The sequence below is a fragment of the Salvia splendens genome, chromosome 1 (assembly GCF_004379255.2).
Source record: "Salvia splendens isolate huo1 chromosome 1, SspV2, whole genome shotgun sequence".
In the NCBI taxonomy this organism is placed as follows: domain Eukaryota; kingdom Viridiplantae; phylum Streptophyta; class Magnoliopsida; order Lamiales; family Lamiaceae; genus Salvia; species Salvia splendens.
The window spans coordinates 25565597-25575086 of record NC_056032.1 but is presented as its reverse complement, the minus strand read 5'-3'; the positions used below and the strand labels follow the sequence as shown (position 1 = coordinate 25575086).

Genomic DNA, 9490 nt, shown 5'->3' with positions numbered 1-9490 from the left:
TAGAATATGAGTCTCACTTTTGTGTAATAGTTTTATACTACCTCCGTTTTTTAAAAATAGCAACTATTTCTATTTTGGGTCGTTCCTTAAAAATAGAAACTTTAGAATATTTCTATTTTAGGACATGGACTCCACAATCCACTAACTCTATTTTCACTACCTTTTCTCTTCCTCTCTCTTACTTTACTCATTTTTCTTTTCATCTATCTTACTTTACCATTTGTGCATTAAAACTCGTTTCGTTTCAAATGTTTATACTTTTTTGAATACGGAGGGAGTAATAAAATATGAGTGGAATGAGTTAGTGGAATGTGAGACCTACTTACCATTTATGGTAAAAAGTAAAAATGAATAAATAATGGGGGCAGATGAAAATGGCAAAAAGGACGGAGAAAGTAGTATAGTTGAAAATAGTTTTATAAATTAACTAGCAAGTCAAATTGATAATCCGATATTTATAAACTCAAACCAGATTTCAGTCAATAACATTTAGATTTGTCCATTTTCTAATCATCTAAGTTGCGTGCTGTGTTATGTGAACAAGCAACAAAGTGTTAGCGAATAAATTACATACGAAAGTCAATGAGCTTGTTAATAGGTATTATTTCCTTGTATTAGTATATTCACCTCCTATAACAGGATGAATAGTATACTTAGATGAATGGAATACAATAGAAAGATAAAACATCATCTTCGATCATATGGTGCTTGTAGCATAGACCAGTAAGAAGATTATTCGCTCATACTTCTTCTTATGTGTCACACAAAAGAATCAATGGTGATACATTTAACAACAAAAATTAACGCCCCTAATGTAATTAAAAAAAGCTTTGTAGCAATTTTGGTAGTTAGCATTGTGCAGACTTCCTCCATAGATGGCCAACTAGATGGATCACATTCCAAGCATTTGGCTGCAACTCTCATCACTCATCACTCATCACTCATCTCTGTTGATTAGCACCGATATTTGGTCTAACATATCACCATCCATGTCAAACGACTTAACAATCTCGTCATATCTCGTCCTCCTCATCAACTAGACAAGCACCTTCCCGAAGCCATGTCACGACCATGGTTTGATTGAATAACTTAAAACTAAATTGTTAATATTTAGACAATGATTTGATTATTAATTGTGGACAACACATTTAATAAATTTATGACTTACAAAACAAAATATCATGCGAATCTGCGTATAGCCATGTCACGACCATGGCTGATTAAGGATAACCTAGCCCCGGTGTACCGTGACGGGGAAGAAGGGAGTGTTGAATACATGTCTAATCATTACATACTCAAATTGATTTACTCACATGAAAGTTAATGCAAAGAATCACATAATCATTCTCGCAATTTGTTGAGATAAAAAAAATTCTTGCGATTCGAACAATAACAAACATTCTTCATTCTTACGTTTGTTAAAAAAAATCGAAAAATAACAACCACGCAACGAAGAAAAGCAGACATTCAAGCAATTCACATAACATGAAATTAATCCATATAATCAGAGCCAAAAATTGGCCCTGATACCAATTGTTGGGGTTTGGTGCCCCTTGCACAGCGCAAGACTCGTACAAAACAAATAAATCAGATACGGATCTATTTGACCGATCAATTAACATGTTAAACAGATAATTGCATGCTAGAACGCAAATAATTCATGCTCAAAGAAAGTAAATCCTAAAAGATGACTTCTACGGTTTAGAGTTACCGATTTGATTCTCCAAAGAATCGTCGATTGCTCGCGTCTTCTCCACGTGATGATCTTCAATACTAGACCGCAGATCTTCTCACTGGTTCCCGAACTGTATCTCGATATCAGGGTGGGTTGATCTTATCAAAATACTAGGGCTCGAATAAAGAAGACAGAATTTTCTCACGGAGGAGAGCTGAAAAAAAATCGTCCTCTTCTAATTAGAGATGGGGACGAAATTTCACAGTAAAAAATAATTGTCTTTTCTGTCTCATTTATTTTCCTATTTATATTAAGTTCATATTGGGCCCAGTCAGGGATCTATGGAAGGTTTTGGATATGACCTCACCCAATTAGCTTTTTACTAATTAAATTGAACCCACAATTTAATATAAGCTTATATTGGAATATTACGAGCAGCCACTACAGAAGTAATATTGCACTGCCCATCCAAATCCGAAATTACAAGTAATCTGAGTTTCCGTTTTATTTATTGTTTATTTCCGCACTTAAGATATAAATGTCAATTAATTAATTAATGTCTGCTATGAACTTAATTAATTAACATCTTATTAATTCCAAGAGTGGACTTAGGAAGAAACACTTATTTATTATTCATGGAATAATTAAATTCCAACTAACCAGTTTTCGAATAATAAAACCTTGTTCAAGCTCCTCTTGAGGACATTATCAAATGAGACTCACCTCGCGCGCGATTCAACATAATAGTAATCCTAGCACCGCTAGATATTAATCACCACTACCCAATATATCAGGATTATTGGGTTGCGAAAAACCCGCACCATTTGATAAGTCAAAGTAGTGCATAATCAATTCCGTATGCTCAATGCTAGAGTATGTAGATTAAGAAATAATATTTTATGAAGACCTAGTCTTTCAGTAGATATCATAAAGACACGTTTTGTTGTTAGATCCATTCAGTGCTATACCATACCAACGTCATCTTATTTCAAAAAGGCTTAGAAATAATCTGACTGACATTGCAACCTTTCACGATGGATAGTCTAAGCCTATCTGGGTTGTGAAATTCTTTTTTTTCTTTTGCAAAGCATTCCATAGAACCGACTGTGTTACCTTAAAGTGGACAACACCCACAACCAGTCTACTAAGCAAAAATCTTAGACTTTGTTTGCTTCTTATACATTTAAATGTTTATAAAACATCTTATAAATGCACAAGCAAACACAATGTAATAATATGCTGATCCTACTCGTGCGATACTGCTCGAATAATACTGAATCGGGTTAAAAGTGGATTGTAGAGTTTTTCGTATACAAGCAAGATTCTATTCGCGTGAACTTGCTCGAAACATGCTTTTCAGTATACCAAACCTAACAATCTCCCACTTATACTCAAAACATGCTTTCGAGTATACCCACTGCCAAAAACTCTCCCACTTATTCACAAAGCAGATCTTGGAGCTAGATATATTGAACCACCATTCATGTCACATCATGTTTGAAACATGTTGCCACAAAGGCATTTTCTGTGAAAAATCTGTTCGGTTGTTCTCTAATCATATCTTTTCCACCATAATGTCTTGCTGCGTACTTGATCTTTAATTAATTTCATCTCTCTATGTGATTGCTTAGCTTTATTAGCTTGTGTGTCCCTTGAGTTAGCCTTCACTAGAGTAATCATAACCAAATGTAATACTCATAGGCATACTCAAACTCACGATTAATGATATTAGGAAGATACTCCTAAGGTAAACACATGTTCAGAGGATGACTCACTCGATCACTTATTAGTCATAAAACTAAGTTAGTGTAAGCCAAGGACATTACATGAATGACTGGTAAACTAGAATATAGCGATTAGTCTTTCTCAAGCACTATGGTATATTCTTTATATCAATCAAAGTCCTTTGCCATGGTTAATATGATATACACTTGCTATGCATAAGCACAACTAATATCAAACTTAGTACACGTCATAGCACACATGAGACATCTATCTTTAAAACTAGTCTCATAATTCTTGATCTCACTAAGCGTCAAACGACACTTGACTAGAGACAAGACAATTCCATCTTGAAAGGTATAAACTTTATCATGGAATTTCTAATGCTAAAATGTTCCAAGCAATGTATAGATATAAGATTCCTAAGAGAATCTCAACATTCTTTTTAGCAATGTTAAAAGGACTTAGATGATAAGAATGTAATTAGTTTCTCTTAAATCCTTTATCGTAAACTGGACAGACCAGTTTCCTACGCCAGATGCCAATCTTAGTTGTATGCAACTTTTGTAGATTTCATCATCGTAGAGTACCAATAATTCCATATTTAATGCACTTTCAATTTCCTTGTGCTTACAGCACGGTTAAGGTCACAAGTCAAATTTCAAACATTTGACAATTTTGACAAAACACATATACTCTGATTTAGATGCTTGGCTAAGACCATGAAGGTCTTCATAAACTTCCAATCATGTGTTTATAGCCCTTAATTACATATCCATTAGGATGTTATAGTAGATGATTTCCTCAAGACTTGTATTTATAGAAGGCTGTCTTGATAATCATAGTACATACATGCTAATAGACAATTGGATCGAATAAATCCTGGCACAAAGACAGCTAAAAGATAATTCTCTTTGGGCATAACCCATTGTCACGACCACATCTTCCTAGTCAAAGAAAGTGTAGCTATATCGCGACTAAATCTTACTGAAACTGTCTCAACTCATCATAAGATGCTTAAAGCAAAGGAAACATTGTCGGAAATGTGTTGAGGGTACAATCATACTGAATCAGAGTAGTTGTGGGACAATTGTCTTTGCTAAAAGCAAGTTCTAAATGTGCGCAACGAAAGAATACCAAGACAGATGTAATATGTATGAAGACATACTACACCAGCTATCTTCCTACTTACTTAGTCTTCTGTCCCAACACCTCCTCGACTTTGACAACGATCAACCTGCACATTAAGGAAAATAATATGCAGGCCTGAGTACTTGATGCACTCAGTGGGCTCATGCCGAAAATATTTTCTCTTTTAGTTGTCAGCCAAGCTGAGTGAACGCGGGGTTTTTCTGAAAATAAGTCCCGGTCACTAAAACTGTTATTTCTTTATGAAAATAGACTGCAGTCTTTTAAACTTCTGATGATATATCATATCTCAATGCGTGAATCGGGAATGTGGCCACATTCCACGATCACTGGGCCGGCCAACCTGGCTCTAGCTCACGACCCCTGGACCGGCAAACCTGGTGCTAGCTCACGGTCCTTATGTGTACACTAGTCCGAGTAGGATTTACTGACCTACTGAGACCCGAATTCGATTTAACTGGTTGACATAGCCAACAGATAGGCAATCATAAAACAAAACATGGCATGACAACTCATTCAATTAATCATGTTTTCACATAAAACACGCTGTAAAAGAAAGAAAAGAAAGCCCACCTCGTCTGCTTAACTCTTTCAAGCGGGTGCTTTCTGACTTGGGATTACTCGTCGTGCGACGACGTTCCTTTATAAAAATAATATACTTAAATTAGGCTTTAAGTAACTATTTATCTCGCATGTATGCATGCCTAAGCATGTGCTTATTGTTTTACTTCCTTCTTTCTAAATTTAGAAATCTTAAATCCTTAATTAAACAACGATTTAATTTATTCGGAGTCTTGCCGAGCTGTTCGGGTAAAATATATATCCCCGTATTATTTTCTTTAAGTATCTTGAAACTTACTTGGACTATTAAAAGTCTCGTCTAATTATTTACTGAATACTATTTCAACACGGCTTAATAAATTTCTTTTCTTCCGTGGCTTAGTGAACTCAAATCCCATGGATTAAATTCTGTTATGGGCAGTGGCCCAATAATATTTAACCTCTGCAGCCCGAGGAAATTGATATCAGGCCCGACTTGTTTTTAACTGGTAGTGGCCCGTTTTAATTTCTTTTCTCTTCTTTCTTCTTTTTTTTTACATAAGGAGCCCAAGTTTAATTAAATTGGCTATGGTCCAATTCAAAATACTCCCTGGCCCAGATTGTAAAATGGCCAAAATTGAATTATGCATTTGGCCCAAAACTAAATATACTCCCTAACACCCATCGGCTCCCTCTTCTCTTTTCCAAATGAATTTCCCCAAATTGAATCCCAATCCCTAACTTCTCCATTTTCCCCCTTTCTTCTCGGCAAAGTTCGCCGCTGCGCCGACCGTCGCCGGCGTCAGCGCTTCCAGCAATTCAGCGCCGATGCGAGCATCTCCGGCTGAGGCAACGCCGTTGGTTTGCCGTCGCTGCTGGTTCGAGACCTAGAAGTCGGCGCTCCGCCATCAGTTTAGAGCCGCCATAATCGGCTCCTACCACTTGGTTCTATCAGCCCTTGCTCCTCACTCGTCGGCTCTGTGCTCACAACAGAGTCGTCGCCACTGATTGAAGCTACAACGATGACGCCCCATCTGTCGGGTTCGAGTTTGAGAGCCCCTTTCTCGTCCTCTGCTCCTGCTGATGCCTTGCACGAGCAGCTACTGCTTCACCGCTGTCAAGTGCCGTTACTGCCCCGATGAGTCCGTGTGGCTGCCTTCATGCCCTCGCCGTCACCGGTAGTCATTGGGCAGCCTTTCCGGCCCTAAAGCTAAGTTCTTTTTGCCTTAACACACTTAGTTTGATTGATTGTGAATTTTGGGCAGTAGCTATGTGGTGCTAAAGCTTTGTTCTTCGTTGGTAGTCATGATAATTTATTACTGATCTTGGGCTAAAAGAAATCATATGATATTTCTTGTTTCAAGTTGTGTGATTTGGAAATCCTAAAGCTTTTAAGTTCTTTGAGCATGAGGTTCTAATGTGATGCAAGAGGGGAGTATTTTGATTACCTGTTATGGAGCTATGAAAAGTGTGGATGAACTCCCCCTTTGCTGCTTAGTTCTCGGTCCTCACAGAACAGAAATATGCTTAATTTTTGATGTGGTGTAAGGGAAGATTAAGGGTGGTAAGGAGGGGTCTTTATAGGTGATTTGGTAACTGCAAAATCTGCAACTCTTGATCCTCTTGCAGGGACATTTTTGTTGGTTGTGAGAGTGTACTCATATATTCAGATCTGGGTTGCCTTATTCTTGTTTTATCTTGCTGCCATTCTAACTGCATTTGGTTGTATGTGGAGCTTAGTGCTTTAGCTAATAAATGGCTTGGTTGCTGTGGCAGGTACTCTAGAAAGGGGCAGAGATTGTTACTGCAGCTCTGCAGTTTGTTGTAGCTGGAAGGCAGACATTGCAGGCTCATTTGCCCCATTGCAGCCTGCGGTTAAGGCTGGGAAAGGGCAGGGATGGTACCCCTCTTATCCTTTCTCGGCTTATTGCTAATTTTGAACATTTCACATGCTTTGTTTGGTTGTATTATTTTGCAGGAATAAGGACCCATCATGTCCGGCTGCCACCTTGATGTTCTGATCTCAACGGGCTGTCGAAGCCGGGCCGAAATTCGGCCTAAGGAAGAGCCCGAGACTTAGCATTTCTACTTGTAATAGAATAGAGTCTTCTCTCTTGTTCTTTTCCAAGCTTTCTCTCCTTTCAAACAAAATGTATAGAATTACTTCTAAAATTTTGTGCGTATCATTCTTCTTCTATTTTAAGCATCTTGAAAACTTATACTTAGCTTGGAAATTCAAAATACTATGTTTTGATTACTGAAGAACATAAATAACTACTCTTTCATCTTTCTTTCTTTAAATTTCCAGTATTTATTTCATACTTTTTGAGAAATTAGATCTAGACTATTACACTCATTGTCATTGTCTAGCCATTTGAGATCCACATTTACACTTGCAAAGATACTTGCTCCCACTGACTGACACAACCTGTAGGTAGTATTGCAAGTCGTGTAAAACATGTTTTCTATCTTAGATTGTAATATGGAATCTATCACCTTTTCAAAGATGAATATCCAAAATAACCAATGCTACATTGTAGTTAAATGGATTATGTTCAAGTTAATCTAAGACTGAGTCTTACGACACTCTTAGACTCATAAACTTGTTGTGTTCCACAGGAACGCTCCCACTATGACATGGTTCTTACAACCTTAGGTACTGAAGTTGATTTTATTAGTGCAAAAGTTTCTAAAGGTATGACTTGTTGGTAATGTGGAAAATCCGATATCTCTCTCTTTATCTTGAGTGTTATCACGCTGTTAAGCATGTAATTCCTCTCTTGATCTTCATACAAGAATTCTATCTTTGAAGATTATAGAACGTATAACCTTACGTCATTTGGGACAACCTTAAAGCATACCTCAGTACACAACTCCAATTACTTGGACACCTTTCCAACACGTGTTGGAACTGTTAGGAGTGGTATACTGAAAAGCACATTTCGAGCATGTTGCACGGATAGAATTGCTTGTATACAATAAACTCTACAATCCACTTTTATCCCAAGGTGAGAAGAAATAATTTTGTCGCATTGATGTTTGTTTGTGCATTTATAAGATGTATCTCAAACATTTAAATGCTTAAGAAGCAAATAAGTCTAATTCTTCTACATAGTAGACTGGTCGTGAACGACGTTCATAGAAGGTGACGCAGTCGGTCCTTTGTAGAAGAGAAATAGAATTTCACAACCTAGATAGGCTTTGGCTACCTATCGTGAAAGGTTGCAGTGTCAGTCCGCATGTTTCCTTACCTTAGGAAATAAACGATATTGGTGTGGTATAGCACTGAAGGATCTAACAGTTGAGATAAGTCTTTCTTGCTATTTACTGAAAGACGAGGTCTCGGTGATTGTCATTTCTTAATCATTGTTGATATAACATTGAGCATACGATATTGATTATGCACTACTTTGATTTATCAAATGGTGCGGATTTTTCCCAATCCAAGAATCCTGATATCTTGGGTAGTGGTGATTAATGTCTAGAGGTGCTAGTATTGTTATTGCAATGAATCGTGTGCTGGGTAAGTCCAGTTTCATAATATCCTCAAGGGTGTTCGAAAAAGGTTTTATTATTCAGAAACCCGGCCGGTTGGAATTTATTCCAGAATTATAAATAAAGATTTTGAACTAGACAACTCTTGGAAAAAGATATTAATTAATTAAAGTCAAATAGCAGACTTAAATTAATTAATGGATATTTATATCTTAAACACGGGAAATAATAAATTAAAGAGGTAAAGCCAGGATTACTCGTAATCTGGGATTGGACGGACAGTCAATATTATTATACTATAGTGGATGATAATAATATTCTATTGGACTTGTATTAAATTGGAGCTCAATTTAATTAGTAAAAGTCCAACAGGTTTGGCCCAAGTCCAACCTCCATGGATCCCTAATCTGACCCATAATAACTCTATATAAAAGGAGATTAGAAAGAAGATTAAGAGAGATTAACACATTAATTTTCGTGCTTCCCTCTGGGAGTGGACGAAAAATCAGTTTTTGACAAAACTGATATTCTGTCTTCTTTCTAATCAAACCCTTTTCATTCTGACAAGCTTTGCCCACCCAAAGGTCATTATCTGAGTTCGGGATACAAACTAGAAGGTTCGTGGTTGATTACGAAGAACATCACGTGGAGAAGGCGCAAGCAATCGACGATTCTTTGGAGAATCAGATCGGTAATTCTAAACCATAGGAATTCATGTTTTAGGTTTTAATTCCTTTTACATGAATTATGTGCGTTCTTGGATGCAATTCTGTGTTTAACATGTAGTTAATTAATCCCATAATCGGTCAAATAGATCTGTATGTATGATTTATTTGTGAATGCATGACTTCCGCTGTGGAAGGGGCTCCAAACCCCAGCAATTAGTATCAGAGCAAATTTTTGGCTCTG

At 37.0% G+C, this 9490-nt stretch overlaps 1 long non-coding RNA gene across 1 annotated transcript; it reads left to right on the top strand.

Moving 5' to 3' along the window:
• The first annotated feature begins 5762 nt into the window (after positions 1–5762).
• On the top strand, positions 5763–7387 carry LOC121797530. Its single transcript, XR_006049898.1, has 2 exons — positions 5763–6986; positions 7065–7387. It is a non-coding gene; the product is annotated as an uncharacterized LOC121797530 (long non-coding RNA).
• The last annotated feature ends 2103 nt before the right edge of the window (positions 7388–9490 follow it).